Raw genomic sequence first — 21,722 nt, 5'->3', positions numbered from 1 at the left:
CTTTTCTTGATTTTCAAGCCAATATATTTCCCTTGCTGTTCAAGCCAAGGGGCAAAAAGTTTCCTATATAGGGGTTTCGGACTAACGGTGTACTTTTTGTTTTGATCTGACTCTTTTTTAGGAGTTATGGATTTTTATATTTCTTACCATTGGACGTGATTGTCTCTTACTATGTTGCTAGCTACCGCTGCAACCCGGATGATCATTTTTTGTCACTATACGTAATATTCACATAGTTATGCGAGCCAGTGTGGCCGAGAGGTCTAAGACGCTGGTGTTAGCCACCAGTCTCTTCGGAGGTGTGGGTTCAAATCCGATCACTGCCAGTATTTTATACCAAAGCTAACAAATTAGTCGTTTAATTCTTAAATTATAATCTTATTTTATTCGTTATTTCTGTGATGCAAATTATCATTCATGTATTTGTTTCTTTGTTTCCAAGAGACTGATTTGATGTAGTTTTGGCGATACTCTTCATTGTGTCAATATTTAATGTTTCTCGGATTGATGCAGACTTGATGGTATTCAGATGATAACCCTCGTTATTTCTGTATTTAATAAGAGACGAACCTCAGAGAATCAGGAAGCTAAGTAAGTTAGGTTGCTAGCAATGCATAATACTTCAGTTCCTGTAGTTCATTCTTTAATGAAAATTTTTCAAATCTAATATGCTAATGCTATAAATATGATACTGGGTAATCTTTTTTGGCATTATACGTAATATTCACAAAGATATGTGAGGCAGCATGGCCGAGCGTCTAAGGCGCTGGTGTTACGCGCCAGTGTCTTCGGAGGTGTGGATTCGAATCCCATCGCCACCAGTATTTTATACCAAAGCAAACAAATTACTTCTTTGAGTCTTAAACTGTAATCTTATCTTAGTTAATATGGGAAGAAGTTCGTTCCTTACTGTAAATTTTTTTTTAAATAAACGTACATTTTTAAATCCTCCGCAAAAAAAAATACAAAAACTAGTATACAATGGTAAAAACTCTTGGCAACCAAAAACCAAATTTATTTCTTCCCCAAAAGATTGTCAAATCCACCTCCACCAGATTGTATTTGCTTCATCATATTCTGGAGTCCATTCATTCCCCCCATCCTGTGTAAGATCTGAGGGTCCATCATCCTTGCCATTTGCTGATTCAATTTATTCATTTGCATTGGATTCACGTTTTTAGCCATGTCTCCACCTTTCAAAAGTCCTTTGATGCCACCCATCTTCTTCACCATTGTTGAAAATTTTGAATATTGGCTGATTAAATCTTGAACCTCTCTTTCTGTCACTGCAGAGCCTCTGGCAATTCTTCTGATTCGACCTGGCTGTTTCAAAAGTTTGGCCCCATCTTCATGATCCAGTTCATGATTATTCATTGAATCCATGATAGCCATCATTTTTTTTAGTCTTGCCATCGATTCTTTGTCGCCGCCTTTTCCTAAAATTTCTTGTCCAAGACCTGGAATCATTTGCATAATTTGGGAAAATGGACCCATCTTCAAAATATTCTTGAACTGTTCATACATATCACGAAGAGTGAATTTGCCATGCTTCAGTTTCTCAACCAATTCTTCATTGTCATCTAATTTTAGTTCATTGACTTTATCGATAAGTCCAGCAATATCTCCAAGTCCCAATAACTTTCTAATAAAAGGCTCAGCCTTAAACTGCTCAAAATCATCAATATGCTCACCAGTACCAATAAAAACTATAGGACTTTTTGTAGATGCCACTGCACTTAAAGCTCCACCACCCTTAGCATGTCCGTCTAATTTAGTAACAATCACAGAACCAACATCCACCTTTTGTTTGAACGCTTTAGCTTGAGCTTCACATGCCTGGCCAATAGAGGCATCCATGACAAAAATAACATTATCTGGCTTTACAGCATTTGAAACTTGCAACATTTCTTCAAAAAGTGAATCCTCTTGCTTATGACGACCGCTTGTATCAACAATACTGATTTCAAATCCATTTTTTTTAAAGGTTTCAACACCATCACATGCAACTACAACTGGATCACTCTCTGTGTAACTACCAAAGAAGGAACTTTTAGCTTGCGTGGCATTCTGCTTAATTTGGTCATACGCACCAGCTCTGAAAGTATCAGCACAGACCAAACACGTCGTCCAGTGTCGTTTCATGTAATAATAAGCGAGTTTTGTACACGGTGTTGTTTTTCCTGACCCTTGAAGACCCACAAACATAATCACGTTTGCTTTTCCTTTGGCTGGTTTATATTCTGGTACACCAGGATCAACTAGCTTTAGCAACTCCCTAAAAACGGCCATTTGAATCATCCGTTGCTTGTTGAGACCAGCAACTTGATCATCAAAAGATATTGTACTTTTGACATTTTCTCTGAGTTGCAGAACTTGTCTAATATTAACATCAGCTTCAATTAGGGCAGTTGCTATTTCTTTCAATAAACCATCCAATACTTCTTTACTGATTGTTGTTGCAGAATTGAGAGATTTCAAGGCTGAACTGATTTTTCTTCCTAGATCTGCTAACACCATTTTGTTTTAATTTTAGCCAACTCAACTTTCTTCTTCTAATTCACAGCACTCTTCTTCTTCTGAGAAGAAGATCGAAACTGAAGATCGTTCTTTAATGTAAATTTAATTAAAAAATAAAATTATTGATCACACATCATAAATATTTTTGCAGTTTGCAGATAAATAAAATTATTTTATTTAAAAATTTCCGGAATTATTCTAGTTTCTGTAGACAAATAAGATTTTTTTTTCAAGGAATCGAGCAGCTAACTAAGTCCAATATATGCAATGGTATGTTCTTTGAATGATCGTCTTTTAATGTAATTGTTTATTTACATTCTAGCTAAAATAATGAAGATAATATGAATGAACCACAGGGTTCAGTTTCTTTTGACTTGAGCTCGTTTTTTAACTATAAATACAAACAGGAAAAAGCCTACGGCTTTTTCTTCTTTTAAATAGTAAGAGACGAAACTCAAACAATCAAGTAGCTAACTAAGTCCAATGTATGGAATGGTTTGTTATTTCAGTGATTTACTAACATATTCTTTATTATAACTATATAATTTAGTATAGGCAAGAGGTCGTTCTTTATTATATTTTCAACAGCATCCGCTCTTTCAAAGAGAATTTTAATCTGTAAATTTGAATACTTTTCGTGATCCCGATAAAACATGCGTAAAATGTTTCTCAATTTACAAAGATCAGCCTGCATTTTTGCCATCTTCTTGTATTTCTGAATGTAATTTTTCCCTTTGTCCTTGTGCGTTCTTCGGTACAACCTCGCAGAGAATTTAATTTTTTCATTATAGATTTTGTCACCCCAGTAACGCTCCTTGATCTTTTGTTTCGATGTCTCAATTTTTACTTCTCGATACACCTGGACGGTCGAATACATTTGCTTTTGGTTTTTCTTATATTTGATGCGGTAATCTTCATCATTGTGATAACTATCATTGAACTTTTGTTTGGCTGTCTCAATTTTTGCATGTCTATAATCTTTATTATTGAGATAACACATCTTGCTGTTCTGTTTTGCTCTCTCAATTATTACTTCTCGATACGCCTGGTCGGTTGAATACCTTTGCTTTTTTCTTTTCAAGTTACTATCTCTGTTGTTTGTGTAGTACTGTTTTTTCAACTTGCGTATAGCTTGCTTGATTGAAACCATTATGTAATTATGAATGAGAACATTTACAGCTCTGACGCTTCTTATATAGTAATTATGAAGTCACGGCGTAATGATTTTATTGACGTCATAGCGCAATGACATTATTTCATGACGTCTTCAGAAACAACAATATATTTTCGTGTTTTTCTATTCACGTCATAGCTCTAATATAAAACTATGACGACATTCAACATTTATCTAGTAGGGTTTCAGACAAGGTAATTCTAATGATGTACTTTTGCTTTGATTTGACTCTATTTTTAGGAGTTTTGTTATATTTCTTAGCATTGGACTGATCGTCTCTTACTAGATTGCTAGCTACTGCCGCAACCCAGATTCACATATATATTTATTTATGAGAGGCAACCTGACCGAGTGGTCCAAGGCACTGGTGTTAGCCATCAGTCTCTTCGGAGGCGTGGGTTCAAATCTTACCGCTGGTATACGATTATGTTTGAAAGACTGCAATGTGAAAAGACATCGAAAATGCAGTTTTTGGTGGAAAAATTTATTCTCTTTTAGAAATAATTTATTTTAGTTACAAAAGGTTTTTAACCCAATTAATTTCCTTTAAAATGAGCTATTGAACAACCCTCTACGATGTTCCAGTGCCAAGCTATCTCTGGATACAAAAGAAAAGAGAAAAAAAATATCCCGTTTGTGGAGAATAACGTGGTAAAAGTCAATTTGCTTGATTTTCAAGCCAATATATTTTCTTTGTTATTCAAGCCAAAGGGCGGTAAGTATCCTTTATAGAGTTTTCGGACAAGGCGGTTCTAATGGTGTACTTTTTGTTTTGATCTGACTCCTCTGTTAGGAACTATGGGTTTTTATATTTCTTAACATTGGACGTGATCGCCTCTTACTAGGTTGCTAGCTACCGCTGCAATCCGGAAAATATAAATACTGTAATCTTAACTATAGTGAAGTTTCGTATGCATGTTAGTATAGGGAAGTTTGATCTTTATTATACTTTGATCTAACCATTATGTATTCATGAATGAGACCATTTACTGTCGTCCTAATCCAGCAATTGAGAAAAATGTGCACTTGAACGAGGCTCTCACCTTACACATCCATCCAACTACCTAGGACCAAACAGTATACCCAAACCATCAACCAAATAGAAAAGTCCAAATCCATGCAAAGTTGTCATCAATAAATGTAAGTCGTTGTAAAATTACCAGCAAAAGCACCTTAAATCTAGCAAAATATCTCCAAGTAAAACCTTCCATTTAGGGCTCATCAGAAGAAATACCACCGGCCTTAACGGGTTTCGAGGCTTTACATTCTTTACCCAGCACGGTGGCGCCTCTACCATAAGATCTATATGGTAACCCTATGTCAGGTAAAACCTGTGAAATACATGCATACTAGTCAAGCTATTAAAAATTACATACAAAAAGTGTTTCAATGTTTCCATAATAAAATCCCAGAGGTCACTGAAAGAGACCATTCTGGAACAAATGAAGACATGTCCAGATGTGTCTTTTATTGGTATCTGGAACCAATTACCAATTTAAATATCCTCAAGATTGTTTGAAACCCCTAGAAACTCAAACATCCAAAAAAAAAAAAAAAAAAAAAAAGAAAAGCGCACGAGAAATTAGATTAAAATATCATTCAGTATTTATTTATAATTTTTTTCATATTTACTTAATAGTTCATGATACATGAAACTAAATTTTTTGAATTGCCAACTAATTTTTCTGGCTGAAAAACCTCTTGAGATCAGTTTTTCGCTCAGCTTTTTACATCTATTTTTAAAATCTGTGTAATTACTACATATTTTTGCATACCTAAATAATTGGGAATAATAAGCCGAATAAGTAATATTTGAATGTATATTACTTTCAAGATATGGAAAATTAATTACTTCAAAATTAAAATCATCCGTTTTATTATATAATTTAAAAACTAATTTATTATTATTTGAAATATTAATATTTAAATCTAAGAAATGGTCGGAGTAATTATGACGTCACTGCATGTAATTATATAGTAATTATGACGTCACTGCATCAAAAATACAGTTTTTATTGGAAAAATTTATTCTCTTTTAGAAATAATTTATTTTAGTTACTATAGATTTTTAACCCAATTAATTTCCTTTAGGATGAGCTATTGAACAACCCTCTACGATGTTCCAGTGCCAAGCTATCTCTGGATACAAAAAAAGAAAAGAGAAAAAATATCCCGTTTGGGGAGAATAACGTGGTTAAAGTCAATTTTCTTGATTTTCAAGCCAATATATTTCCCTTGCTTTTCAAGCCAAGGGACAGAAAGTTTCATATAAAGGGGTTTCGGACAAGGCGGTTCTAATGGTGTACTTTTCGTTTTGATCTGACTCCTTTTTTAGGAGCTATGGGTTTTTATATTTCTTAACATTGGACGTGATCGTCTCTTACTAGGTTGCTAGCTATCGCTGCAACCCGGATCTCTTACTAGGTTGCTAGCTACCGCTGCAACCCGGATTACAAACAGGAAAAAGCCTATGGATTTTCTTATTTGGAATAGTAACAGACGATATTCAGAGAATGAGACTTCAAACTAAGCCCAATATGTGCCAATATCTGCAGTAATATTATGTTTTTTTAGTTTATTAATGAATTTACTATCATTTTTTATATATAACTTGCATTTTACTAGTCTCTGATGGTACAATGTAAGCATACACAATTGTCAGGTTAGATAAAAGGGTTCGATACCCCGTTGGGGAGAACTTTTAAAGTATTGAAATTAAAGCAATGTCTTTTAAATTTTAAATTTTAAAAAGGAACTCGTTTAGTTACCCCCTAGCTAAAATAATAAAGATTATGTGAATGAACTACAGGGTTCAGTTCATTTGGACTTGAGTTCATTCTTTACTATAAAATCCTTATATAAAGTATTTTAGTTACTATTGGCTAGAGTTTATTCTTTATTATAAGATATTCACATAGTTATGTGAGGCAGCGTGGCCGAGTGATTTAAGGCGCTGGTGTCAGCTACCCCTCACTTCGGAGGCATGGGTTCGAACCCCACCCCTGACAGTATTTTAGACCAGAGCAAACAAATTACTTGTTTGAGTCATAAATTATAATCTTATTTTATTTACTATGGGCTGAATTTCATTCTTTACTGTAAATTTCAAAACGCGTTGTTTCAGATTTTGGTTACTATGGGCTCTGGTTTTCACAGTTCATTCAACAGTTCAGTCATCAGTTCATTACCATGAATTGTTTGATTGCTTCAAAATAAAATATCTTTGAAAAGACTGCAGCATGAAAATACATCAAAAATGTAATTTTTTGACAAAATTGATTCTGCTATAAAAAGTATTTTATTTTTAATTAAAAAAATTACTAGATACAGCAATTTCCTTTAAAATGAACTATTATACAGCTCTCTATGATTTCCCAGTGCCCAGCTGGCTGAGGGGGAAGAAAAAGCGGAAAGAAAATAATATCCTATTTGTGGAGAATAACGTGGTTAAAGTCAATTTTCTTGATTTTCAAGCCAATACATTTTCTTTGTTATTCAAGCCAGCCAAAAAACGTTTGCTATATTGTTTGCTATATAGAAGATTTGGACAAGGCAGTTCTAATAGTATACTTTTTGTTTTGATCTGAATCTTTTTTCAGGAGTTATAGGTTACTTTAGTATTTACTATTGGGAGTGATCGTCTCTTACTAGGTTTCTAGCTACCACTGCAACCCGGATTTCATGCATCTATTGATATTAAAATTCTGTTTTTCAAGAGTTTCGGTTACTATTGAGACGTGTTGCTCTTGCTGCACAGTTCGTTACCACGAACTGTTTGATAGCCACGAACTGTTTGCTAACTTCAGTTACTATGAACTAAAGTCCGTTCTTTAATATAAAACTTTTAAATTATTGAATTTAAAGCAATGTCTTTTAAATTTTAAATTTGAAAAAAAACTTGTTTAGTTACCCCCTAGCTAAAATAATGGAGATTATATGAATGAACCACAGGGTTCAGTTCCTTTGGACTTGAGCCCATTCTTTACTAAACATCTTTATATAAAATATTTAAGTTACTATTGGCTGGAGTCTGTTCTTTATTATAAATTTTTCTAATTGATTACAAACAGGAAAAAGCCTACGGCTTTTTTCTTCTTTGAAATAGTAAGAGTCTAGCCTTAAGCAATCAAATAGCTAACTAAATCAAATGTATGTAATGGGTTTTTATTCCAATGGTCGTCTTTTAATGGAAAATTTTAATATATTGGCCTTAAATATAACTGTACTTGCCTACACTATAGTTAAGTGGCCTATAAAATTTAGTAGAGGCAAGTGGTCGTTCTTTATTATAATACTATGGGCTGAAGTTCGTTCATTACTGTAATTTATTATAATTTCTTGATTTTTTAGTACTGATTTTTTAACTTGCGTGTAGCTTGCTTTGATCTAACCATTATGTATTCATGAATGAGACCATTTACAGTTTTGACGTTTCTTATATAGTAATTATGACGTCACTGCATCAAAAATACATTTTTATTGGAAAAATTTATTCTCTTTTAGAAATAATTTATTTTAGTTACTATAGATTTTTAACCCAATTATTTTCCTTTAGGATGAGCTATTGAACAACCCTCTACGATGTTCCAGTGCTAAGCTATCTCTGGATACAAAAAAAGAAAAAAGAAAAAAATATCCCGTTTGGGGAGAATAACGTGGTTAAAGTCAATTTTCTTGATTTTCAAGCCAATATATTTCCCTTGCTGTTCAAGCCAAGGGACAGAAAGTTTCCTATAAAGGGGTTTTGGACAAGGCGGTTCTAATGGTGTACTTTTTGTTTTGATCTGACTCCTTTTTTAGGAGCTATGGGTTTTTATATTTCTTAACATTGGACGTGATCGTCTCTTACTAGGTTGCTAGCTACCGCTGCAACCCGGACAACCCGGAGTTACTAGATGTTAAAATTAGTTGGGGCATTAGGGCTTGAAACGAATCTAAATGATATTTACATTTCCATCACCCCAACCTCTTTGAGACAAAAAAAAGAAGTTTTACTGCCTATTTTTACAATTCATATTTAATGGGTTCCTTTTTAATAGAGAAAAAGAATAATAACAAAAATCCTAAGTCCCTCTGTTGCTTAACAAGAGAAAATATACTTTTGGGTTCAACAGAGGTTATTGCAATAATTTACAATTATTTTCAAGAAGTTATTGTGCTCTATTGAACGCAGTTTGAGCAATAAAATGAATAACCAACACAACAAATAAAAAAAAAAATATAAGATATATTGCAAGCCCTTAGAACTTATGGAACTAACCAAAAATATTGCCAGCTTATAATACGTAATAGATAAATGTTCCAAGAATGTTCTGTCAATTAAAGGACAAACTGCGGCTAATGCAGTTCTGAAACACAATAGTCAAATAATTAGTTGTAACAAAAAGCTTGGACGATTTTTTCAGTTTCCTCATTTGGACTTTGAGCATTATTTTTTCAATAAACTAAAACAAAATTAAATGTGTTTGGCATTTCCAAAACCTTTCCTTGTCAAGAAAAAAGACATAATTAGAAAAGAGTATCAAAGTTAAGCATTCTACCTAGCTTTGTAACTTTCCGCTCTTAATTTTTTTCACTACAAGAAAACGACCAAACTAATTTTATGCAATCAGAACTTCAGGAGCTTGTTTGTACTTCTGGCAAAAAAAAATGCAAAATTCCACTTTTTTGTAAATAGGAGCTTGAAACCTGTACCGTAGGGTTCTCTGGTATGCTGAATCTGATATAGCGATTTTCATTAAGATTACTTGATTTTTTTAGGGTGTTTTCCCTCTTTTTCAAAAATAGGGCAAATTTTATCAGGCTTCTAACTTTTGATGGGTACGATTAAATTTGAAGAATTTTAAATCTTTTGAACAAGCATCAAAATTTGATTCTTTTGATGTATCTACTGTTATCAAAACTCAATTTCTTAGAGCTTCGGTTACTACTGAGCCACATCGGTGCTTAATTACAAAGCCCTCGTAGAGAAAAAAAAACACCAAAACACGATATTTCAAATACTCATCTTTCCTGGCATTTCACCCAAAACTGCTGGTTCCCAAAAACTGACTTTTAGTTAGATTTCAGAAAATAATGAAAACTCACCTGATTCCAATTCAATGCAAAGAAAATTCAAGGAAGTTGCTGGTTAGCCTTAGATTTCTATGAAAAGCTTCAAACTTGCCCGAGCTGCTACCTTGTGGGAAAAAAATCAAAATGATATTTTCCCAAATGGAAACGTTGAGCGCTAATGGGTTAAAGCCTAAACAAAACTACTATTAATAACTGCTCAACTGAAACCATTTATGATGAACTATATCGATCCTTTATGTTATCTTATCTGATCTGTCCTCGGTCTGATCTGATCTGTTATTGGTCTGATCTGGTCTGTTCTCGGTCGGATCTAATCTGTTCTCTGTTTGATGTGAAATTACAAACAGGAAACGCCTATGGCTTTTTCTTAAATGGAATAGTAAGAGACGACCTGGCTACAACCAATGATTATGACATCATTGATCAATCTTTAACATGAAATATGCAGTTTTTCGTCGAAAAACTCATTCTATTTTAAAACTTATTTGTTTTAATTACAAAATGTATTTAACCCCATTACTTTCCTTTAAAATGAGCCATTGAACAACTCTCTACGATGTTCCAGTGCCAAGCTATATGTGGAAGAAAAAAAGAAAACAAAAGATGCCGTTTAGGCAGAATGCTGTAGTAGCTGACACTTTTCTTGATTTTCAAGTCAATATATTTCCCTTGTTTTTCAAGCCAAGGGACAGAAAGTTTCCTATATAGAGGTTTCAAGCAAGGCGGTTCTAATCGTGTACTTTTTATTCTGATCTGATTCTATTTTTAGGAGTTATGGGTTAGGCCTATTGTATTTCTTAAAATTGGACGTGATCGTCTTTTATATTTCCCTGGCTGTTCAAGCCAATGGTTTGAAAGTTTCCTATATAGGGGTTTCGGACAAGACGGTTCTAATCGTGTTCTTTTTGTTTTGATCTGATTCTTTTTTTTAGGAGGTATGGGTTTTTATATTTCTTAATATTGGACGTGATCGTCTTTTACCTGGTTGCTAGCTACCGCTGCAACCCGGAAAAACTTCTAGGACCAAGGGGTTGATACGATAACCCCTGGGGAAAAGGAAAAAAAATAAAAAAACACACAGCCGTGATCTTTCTTCTGGAAAAAAAAACAAGTTTCAGATTACTGCAGATAGGAGCTTGAAACCTCTACAGTAAGATTCTCTGATATGCTGAATCTGATTGAGTGATTTTCATTATATGACTTTTAGGGGGTGTTTTTGATTTTTTAAAAATTAGGCAAATTTCTCAGGCTCCTAACTTCTGTATGGGTAAAATGACACGTGATGAAACTTATATATTTAAAATCAGCAAAAAATTCGATCTTCTGATGTATCTACTGGAATAAAAATTCAGTTTTTTTAGAGTTTCGGTTACTATTGAGACGAGCCACTCTTACTATACAGTTCGTTACCACGAACTGTTTGATCACTTCAAAAATCAAATACCTTTGAAAAGACCACAGTATGAGAAACCATAAAAAATCAGGTTGATGAAAAACATTCAACCTGATTACAAAGAGGTCTTTAAAATAGTAAGAGACGAACCTCAAACAATCAAGCAGCTAACTAGGTCTGATGTATGCAATGGTTTGTTATTCCAATGATAGTCTTTTAATGTAAAATTTTAAACTAACTATCGCATTGCTCTTTTTTAGAAATTCGGATTACAAACAGCAAAAAACCCATGGCTTTATCTTAGTTGGAATAGTAAGACACGATCATCAGTATGGCACCATACTTCAGATAAGCAACATTCAAAAGATGATTGCATTATCTTACTTTCATTCACTATGCGCTGTAGTTTTTCATTTATTAGGTTTCAGCTATATCCGTTTAAACTTACATAGTCCCCATTTATAATGAACTATATCGATCCATTACGTATGTCATTTATTATCGCGTCGAAAAATAAGCGCGTATAAATATTGCTTTCCTTATTACTTCATATATGTTAATGACGTTAATGACATTAATGACGTCATTCATCAGGATTGGCCATACAAATGCAGTTTTAGTGGAAAATTCCTTCTATTTTAAAAATAATTTGTTTTAGTTACAAAAGGTTTTTAATTCGATTAATTTCCTTTAAAATGAGCCATAGAAACACTCTCTACGATGTTCCAGTTCCAAGCTATCTGTGGAAAAAAAAGAAAAAAGAAAGATGCCGTTTAGGCAGAATGCTGTAGTAGCTACCACTTTTCTTGATTTTCAAGCCGATATATTTCCCTTGCTGTTCAAGTCAGGGGTTAGAAAGCTTTCCTATATAGGGGTTTCACACAAGGCAGTTCTAATGGTGTACTTTTTGTTTTGATCTGACTCTATTTTTAGGAGTTATGGATTTTATATTTCTTAACATTAGACGTGGTCATCTCTTACTAGGTTGCTAGCTACCACTGCAACCCAGATTTTAAATATATAAATTTCATCAAATTTAGTCTTACCCATCAAAACATACGAGCCTGAAAATATTTGGCTTATTTTCAAAAAAAGGGGGAAACGCCCCTTAAAAGAGATAGAATCTTAATAGAAATCACACCATCAGATTCAGCGCATCAGAAAACCCTACTGTAGAGGTTTCAAGCTCCCATCTGCAAAAATGTGGAATTTTGTATTTTGTGCCAGAAGAAAGATCACGGATGCGTGTTTATTTATTTTTTTTTCATCAGGGGTCATTGTATCGACCCAGTGGTCTTAGAATATCGCATAAATAGAATCACTTCTTACGAAAAATACTGCATTTTTGATGGTTTTTCATACTGCAGTCTTTTCAAAGGTATTTGATTTTTGAAGCGATCAAACAGTTCGTGGTAACGAACTGTATAGAAAGAGCGACTCTCTTTCTATACAAGTACCGAAGACTCTAAAAAACGTCTAGTCTAGTCTAGAAAGTACCGAAACTCTAAAAAACGGAATTTTGATACCAATAGATACATCAAAAGAATCGGATGTTTATGATGATTTTAAATATGCATCTTATGTAAGGACGGTGCACATCTTACGTAATGACAGTGCACAAATCACTGTCACATAATCCTTTTTTTGACATTTCATTCTTCGCCGAAACATTCAAGGCATTTTTTCTTTCTTTTAACTTAATGGCGGCGCACACTTTATGTAATGTCAGCACACGTTGCGTAATGACAGCGCGCACATCACTGTCACATAATACTTATTTGATATTTTATTTTTCACCAAAGCGTTCAAGGCGTTTTTTTCTTTCAAAGCGTTTCATTGTTATTCTTTCTTCTTTATTTTTATTTAATTTTTTGTCATCGCTCGAAAGGTCAATTACCTTCCAATGGAACTGCGCCCAAGCATCAAAACTAACAGACCATTCCCAGCATTCTGTCCTAGTCAATATATTCTAGAAATAACCTATTGCACGCAAGGAGATTTCCCATTTTTCAAACATGCTCGAACGGCGTGTTTACTGCAATAATTTAGCACGCAGTCGGGGAATATCTATTTCTGGACATTATTGTACCCAATACTTTCTTAGAGAACAATACTAGATGTAATTCTGGATTTTCTTAATGTATTTTTAGTAATAAAGGAGGAACGAGACTACAAGACATATGAATTAATTCCATATTTTATTGTTTCTTTTTTCTTGCTATTATTTTCTCCCAGTTCCATGCCAGTGACACATTTTAGGAACGAACGCGCCTCATACGGCATTGCCGCCTCTGAAGCAGGAGGTTAAATATCCCTATAGATTTGCAGTAATTCTAAGACATTTGAATTCTAGCTTTTAAGCCTTTTTTTACCCGCAAAACTCCTGAAAACACCGATTTACTGGGGGACAGACTTTTTTTACTAAAATAAATGTATATGTTACGTGTGAATAGAAGAAAGGTACGGGTGCTAGCAGCCAATTCCAGGGATGAAGGGCTGTTATTAGAGCTAAATGTTTAGGCTCTATTTTATTATTTTGAGGGCTTTCAATGAAAATATCTCGTTTTCTTTGGGCTAAACTTACGAATATTTCACACCATTGTGACCATATACGACTGCCCCCCATCCTTCTAGCAATCATTTCCAGGGCCATTTCGACTAAGGACATGCTAGCACTTGAGGATTTTAAACAATTATTTACCAATTTTAAGATGTTTCAGATTTTTTAATATTTTCTAGTGCTTATAGGACCAATGTTTGGAGAGTTTTAAGATGTTATTTTAATATATTTCTTCATATTTTTCATTATTTTCCTCGTGTTTAATAGATCCAAGGCTTATAATTTCCCACCCATTTAGGATCAATTTTGACTAAGTGCGTGGTAAATATGGAGGGCTAGAAGCAATTAACATTCACAATTTAATATTTGTTTCATTAATGCATTATTTTCTATGGCCTATGAGACCATGGTTTTAAGAGTTTTAAGATATTATTTTTAATATTCTTTTTTATATTTTTCATTATTTTCCTCGAGTTTAATAGATAAAGGGCTTACAAAATTCAAACATGAGAGCGGAATGGCATTGCAATACTTTTTTCACATATATCTAGGGGCAATTTTGACTAAGGATATTCTACCACTTGAGGATTTGTAGAAATTATTTACCATAGTTTAACATTTGTTTCATTTATTTAGAATTTTCTAGGGCTTATGGGACCAAGGTGTTGAGAGTTTTAAGGTATTATTTTAATATATTTCTTCCTATTTTTCATTATTTTCCTTGAGTTTATTAGATCCAGGGCTTACACAATTCAACCTGGAAACCAGAATGGCGCTGCTGGGTCATTTCGACTGAGTCCAGTAAATCTACGAAACACTTGGACAAAATTGCAATATAAAAGATTTTTAAATCGTCTTATAGAGAAAAAATCTGTATAACATATCCAAAGTTCCCAAAAATCCCCTTGGCGGAACAGGGTAAAAAACAGGGGGAAAGGTGGAAAATTGAAAAAAATCAGGGGTAGATTTATTGTGTGCTCGAAATTCACGTCTGCTCTTTTTCTGCGCGGAGAACTCGAAAAATGAAAGTTATATTGTTTTGTTGCTGGACTTGGTTCGATTTCCCCCTTGAGCAGGGAAGGGGGAGGGGAAAAACAGTATCCTCAAGAGTTGTGCGATATGACTGGTCAAAATGTTGCCCCCCAAGGTTTTTTGACTTGATGATTTAAAAAAATATGGCATTAGATTCATTTCTTGCTTTTCTGCAGTGTTTTCACCGTAGGGGAGACAATGCATCAGGCCTTCGGAGTACGTGGACAGATTTACTTGGACTATGTAATAGAAACATGAGACAAAACTAAATGTAAAAAATAAAACAAATCAGGTAACTTCGGTAATCGCAGCAAAAGATAATAACGGTTTTGATTGAACTAACAAGGATAAGATCAAGGATTTGTACTAAACATCGTCTTCTTCGCCGTTACCAACAAAAACATCTTTATTTGAATACTAGTGGTTGGCGGTCATGGTGGTGATGTTGAATTGATCCGTCTTCGCTTTTTTCTAGCTATCATTGGTATGCTCCTTCTCCTCCTCATTGTCAAATCAATGTTTCCACTAGGTGTGCAAGTATTTTTCAAGATTGATTTAAAATCTTCTTCTTCATGTTCATATTTTAATGGTGTTGACGACGATGGTGCATGTTCATTTAATTTTTTTAGAATTTGCCTATTGCTAATAAGGCTTTTGGGGAAGTTTAATGTATTTAGAAAGTTGTATAGATGAGCGTCAAATGATAATAGTCCTTTACGATTTGTAACCATATTATAGATTAAATCAAGTAGATTATAGCTCTTGCCCTGAATTATAATCCCCTTCCCATTGCTATCAACTTGAATATGATCTTGACCACTTTCCATGAGATATGTTATGAGTCGTTTACTTTGTTCACGATATGAGTTGAGCATTAGATTTCCAATGCTCGACACTATTGAATCCAATTCCTCCTTCTTTAATTGCATTCCAGCAGCAGCACTAGCGATAGCAGAAGAATCCTGAAGGAGTCATTCTATTATGTGTTCAATACAACTGATCTTTACACAATTAAGGTTAAAACTCGTCCACTCGGTAAAGTATGTTCTGAAGCGGAGGTAGTTTTTTATTGTCATCAATATTCTCATTGTCAATGAATTTACTCAGATTGTCCCTAAAGTGTTCCACGGGTGAGAGAGCGAGTTCTATTGGAGTCAATTTATAGGGTTTAGCCATAAGAGAAAACTGTTTACAAGTCCTGCAATTATCGGTAGTAAAAGCATGAAAAAGCTACCGCTCGCCTGAAGAAGACGTTTCCTTTTAAAATTCTTTTCTTTCTTTTTAGAGGCCAATGTACGCACAGTGGAACAATGTTGCTTTGCGTGCTGCTTAACTACTTTTGGAAGTTGAATATTGCCCTGGGTCAAATTTAAACAAAGTTCAGATATTAGATTAAGGAAGTCATTGTCGACATTAAGCTTATGCATAGCTTTCCTATGTGGTGGTTCTGAAGCACTTAGAACTGAAAATGGATGTCTATTTTGATGTAGTTTCTTCAGTGTCATGATAGCAACTAGTAGGTATTTTTACTGTTCACGGGGAGATATACTGTAATTTCATTGTCAAAAAATATCTGTGACTAAACGTAAATCCTTGGGTGTATTTTGATTAAGATCCAATAGAATATAGTCATAGGGTTTATTAGTTGCCTGATTGTATGCTGAGATCAGAAATTTAGGTGCCCAAGGGGTATATTTGTTTATTGAGAGTTATTAGCGAGCTAAAATCACGAACAACTCTGTAGTTGATATAGTAGGTGCAGTTCAATGCAAATGTTCGCATACATTTGCTCTGATGAAAGAGATTGTGTAGAACTAGAGTAATAGAAATCTGTTCATGATGAGAACGAACAGTGAAAAGTTGAAGCATTTCCTGGGACCATTCAATAGATTCAGCTAAATCGTCAATAATCAGCCAAGAGTTTGGTTCAATAATGTTGAAAACATCAAGTCCCTGTATGAACTTTATCTGCACCAACCACGATATGCCAATTGCTTTTATTTTATCGTATGACTCCTGCCAAATACTGTAACAATAGTAGATTTTTTCGGCTTTTCCAAAAACATTTTATCGCAATTTTTAATTATTTTAAATAGGAGTGTTGTTTTGTCTGACATTGATGGACCGCAGAGAAACGATCTGAATGGTGTTTAAAATTGATACATGTTCCCTTCAACATTTCACCTACAACTAAGTGTAGACTATAGTTGTATAATGACTAAATAATGTCCCTATTAGTACTACTAGTCCGTTCAATAACAAAGAGAAGAACATAATCAATAAAGAATCATATTACTTGTACTATTGACATGAAAAAACAACACTTTACAAATAATACATTACAGAAAAAAAACACATTAAACAAGAAAAATACACTTAAGATTTTTTTAAATTTATTTATAATAAACAACATAAACATTTGTTTTAAAAATGCACTAGAAAAAAAAGCATATTAGTAAATATACTTTTTTTATTTATAAAAATACAACATTTAATGAAAAATACACTTAGAATAATATCACTTTTTTACACCATTTTTAATTTGAATGCAATAGCATGTATATTTAAAAAAAAATCTGCTCTAAGTAAAAAAAGATACCGTTGGTGGCGGCGCCCCCGCTGGCGGCCGGCCAGGCGGCCCAAGGTCCCCCGGGCGGCGGTCCCCCCCCCACATTTGGGCCATGTATTTTATTTGACTTTATTCAAACCGAGACTTTCCCTGTGACTAACAAATTCGGCTCGGTCGGAAGTTGAATAGTGCCCAAGGGGGAGGGTACTCACGCCGTCTTGACAAACATAGACCTTGTCGGAAATGGTACTCATGGCAATTTTTTCTATATTTACAGTGAAGTTCCTGTAGTTTAACGAACGAATTTCCAACAATTTCGCTCGTGGAATTGTATTTTCAACAATACCATTTCTTATAAACGTCCATGTCGAAATTCTTATCCACATAGCGCGTGGGTACTCCTTTGCAGCTTTTTTTGATTTCCTCGTCGTGTGTCAGTATAAAGTACACCTTTGGACTTACAAACATACCACGGGAAATCATGTCACTTCCAGTTTCTGATTTTATAAATAAAAGTTGATTTGGCGCCCGACGTTTCACTAGCTCTGGGTAGACATCCCCACATCAGTTGGTGTAGTCCATCCGCGAGCTGATGATTTCACCGTGCGCCAAATTATCAAGTAGATTTTGAGTTTTTACTTTTAACAGTGGAGAATCTGTGTCCCCGTAGCAGACCTCTACTTGCCCCTTCTCCGGCCACTGTACCCTAGCCACATTGTAGTAAAATTCCAACATGAGCTTTTTAGAGATTTCCTAGATCACACTGCCAGCAGCAATATTTTTATTCAATACAATGCTTCTTTTTTTCCTATTCAATAGTACCATGCCCGGACCAATGATTGTAAAGGAAGTGTAATTTGGATCGGCAATAAATCGAGCACATTGTACGGGATCGGTCACGACATCTCAACGATTTCTATTGCGAACACTTTTACACATTTTACCAAAAGCCGAATTTAAAATGAGCCTGTAGATTTCTTTTTCGGCTTTTGTCTGCGCTTCAGAACGTTTCTTGACAAAAGTGTCAACAAACATTTTCAGACTGGGTTTTTGAATAAAACTGGAGGGCTCTATGAACCTCTGCGACATTGAAACCGTTGTTGCACATCCATTTTAAAGCCCCAAGATGTACAACAATATTTTTTTTCGGCAGGAGGTCGGCAATAAGTTTTTGTTTTGAAAGTGACCAATGCAATCCCTCCACCTCGACCAAACTTCTTTTGCGGGGACTCAAAGAGTCCCTATACACAGGTCTATAGATGCACGGAAAAACAAAATCCTTTACCGAATCGTGAAGCTCAACTTGTATCTCTCCATCAATTTCAAAAAACCATCCAACCGGCCCATTCTCTCAACACTGTCAATGCTGGGGAAATTGGAGGCTTGAGGGTCATTGAGCCATTTATAGTCATCGCAGGGTAGTGCATAATGAGACATGGCCGAGGGGTAGAGGGAATTCATATCAAGGAACACTGCATCCTATTTTGCTTCCGTCTTCTCTCCAGTTGGATCAGTTTCCAAGATACGATCCCCATGAAAAACGTATCCACCCCTCATTGACCTCTCGATGAACAGGTGCTGATCGACGTCAGTGACCAGCCCAACTTTTTCCTCGCTAATTTTTAGGATGATGTCTATTACCAGATGAGGAGATGAAAAATAATATCCTAAATCAAGATTAAATTCCTCATATATTTTGTCCGTATTTTTACACTTACTGTGCAAGAAAGTGAACACGTTCCTTGAAAAATAAAACTCGCAGCAGTCAAACCCATTTTTAGGAACCCACTCTGCCTACACATTTTGGCTAAACTGTTTTAATCAGGTGTATCCCTAAGATCGGCTAGACTGTCGTAAAACGATTCGATTGAGGGAATAGTTTCCTCGGCGAATCTCGACATGGAGCTGTAATAATCATAAGGATATATGCCCTTGACGTCAACAAATCATATAAATCATTTGGAAATTGTTGCTTGAGAAGGGGAAAGCGTTGCAGCCGTCATCGTTTTTCTGCACTTGAATTAATTCGCTCAAATATTTGGGGAAAAACAGAAGGAATCTAAAAAGCGAACTTTATTCGTGTACTCAACGTCGTCTTCAACATATCTCCCCATAAATTCCGAAACAAGCAACTTTTCCGAAAATTTAGGAATGATTTTGTAGGACAAGCTGTCTATAACCCGTGCATCATCCACAGCTCCATTTCTTTGAAGATGTGCCATTGCTGGTAGCACATACTTCAGATCATAGTTAGAATTATGTATAAAAACCGGAAGAAAGAGTTGCTGTTTAACTTTTAAATTACATGAACTGTGAGCCCACTCCCGAAAGTTACTTTTCACCGTTGAATTGGGGTCAATAAGGTGATTGTGATCGTGAACAGCGTCTTTTAAGGCAAAAGCACCCCTACAAACCCAATAAATTGTTCCCTTTTCTAGTGCCCGGTGCTCCTTATCTGATAATGACATTGGGTAGTTCGCTGTTTTATTAAACACACCAATAATTTCTCCATGCTACCCTCCTCATCCATAGTAAAAAATACTCTTCCAATTGCATTTTATTGTTGGAATCGCGTCGGGCATGCGCATAGGAACACGCAACGAGTTTGTGTTCCTTCACTATATTTGGCCTTGATGGGTCCGATACCTCCAACAGTCTTGATTCACAATTCAAAGATACTTTATCAATCTGGAGAAGGGAATTTTGGAAGTTTTTAAATTGTAAAGTAGCTTTGTCTCCTGCCGGCATTTCTATTCTTTGATTGCCATGAAGTTTGTAATATCTCATGTGATCCGTGAATGTTCTTTCAGTTGTAAATGGGGAAAGACACATGGGGCATTAGTGACGTTCCTCTTTCTGAACACCTTGAGATAAGAGTCGACTTATTGCCGTAACGGGGAAAAAATGACCATAGGAGTTTACATTTTTGGGGGGGCTCATAGACAATCCAAACCCAATTTTTAACATTATCTACCAAAGGTGTCCTAACTGAATATAAACCCCTCTTTATTCGGTTTCTTTCCCCCATTTACAAATTCTGTGTCATACTGAAGAACAACCACCCCCAACCCAAGATGTTCATTTGCTTTTTCAAATATGGTTATTTCTTTTAAGGACACCGGATACTTTCCCTCTAAACAATCAATATTTACCTTAGGGAAATTGTTTCCACCATTACGTCCAAGTCTGTCGAGATTTTTCAATGTTGAATCATCTTTCAATGTTTTATGAGCTGCTGCTAAAAATACATTTAAAGCATTGCAGTCCCGTTTCAAAATTGAAACCTTGAACCCCTTTGGTAGCCGACAAATCTGGGTGGCATTTTATTTTGTTACCCCGCCCTCCCCTTAAAATAAAGTTTTTTTAAAATCTATTGAGATTCAGATCCATATATTCAATGTATAAAATTGTGGACCCACCTCCCCCTCTCGTTGAACGTGTCCAAAGTTGATATTAATTTATTGACCCTATTGAAAAAGTAACCCTCAAATTCATTTAGACCAGGGTAAAAAGTTTGGTTGCCAGTTGAAAAATGAAAATAATAAATGTCCCCTGATGTCCCCTTTTGTAAATAAACTTTTTGATTGACTGATGCCTTAATCCCTCCCTGACCCCCCAAATCTGAATCTGAATCTCAATAAGTGCTCGAATTCGGTCGATGTATGTACGAAGAACATTTACAGGGTATGTTAGAATGACACTTCCGTCAACCAGGTTTTCCTCGGGAGGATTAAAATCTACCCTATGTGTTTGCAAGTGACCTAGAGCAGATTCTTACATATAAAATTCACGTAGTTCCGGGGACACAACACTATTTTCATGTCCTGCACCTATTTGCACAGGACCCAATTCACTAATAATAAAGTCATCGTCAAAAATGTCCCCGGAAACATTAGATCCAACAATTTCCATAAGACTATTCATTTCCTCCGTTGTAAACTAGAAATCCGGGGGAATAGTAAATGACGTACCTTCACTAACATCATCTGATTGTTCCGGCAAGAGTGGACAATTACCCATGATATCTTGAAGTCCTGGGCCAGGGAAGGCATTTGTTTTTGTAGCCCCCCCATGAAACTAAAATGAATGGATTGAGTTTTTTTCTTTGAGGAAAGTTTTATCACAATTATAACACACTATTTATTTTTTTTCTTAGTCAGATTTGTATTCACATTATTTATCAAACAAATGGTATTTTTTACTTAACTGGATTTGTATTATTATTTATCAAACAAATGCATAATAAATTAAAAATTTTGCTTATAGCATTATTTATAAAACATGTGCATAATAAATTACGAATTTTGTTAATAGCACACACAAACACACGCACACGCACACATACACACACACACACACACACACACACACACACACACACACACACACCCGCTCAAACGCG

General features: G+C 35.0%; 1 pseudogene; it reads right to left on the bottom strand.

Annotated features, from left to right (window-relative positions):
* Positions 1-980: 980 nt before the first annotated feature.
* Positions 981-2,538, bottom strand: LOC148950701 (signal recognition particle subunit SRP54 pseudogene; annotated as a pseudogene).
* Positions 2,539-21,722: the final 19,184 nt, after the last annotated feature.

This window comes from Artemia sp. Qi Xiang Cuo, chromosome 7 (assembly GCF_049724085.1).
Source record: "Artemia sp. Qi Xiang Cuo chromosome 7, ASM4972408v1, whole genome shotgun sequence".
NCBI lineage: Eukaryota > Metazoa > Arthropoda > Branchiopoda > Anostraca > Artemiidae > Artemia > Artemia sp. Qi Xiang Cuo.
Note: the sequence above shows the minus strand (reverse complement) of the source record. Positions and strands in the feature narration are given on the sequence as shown.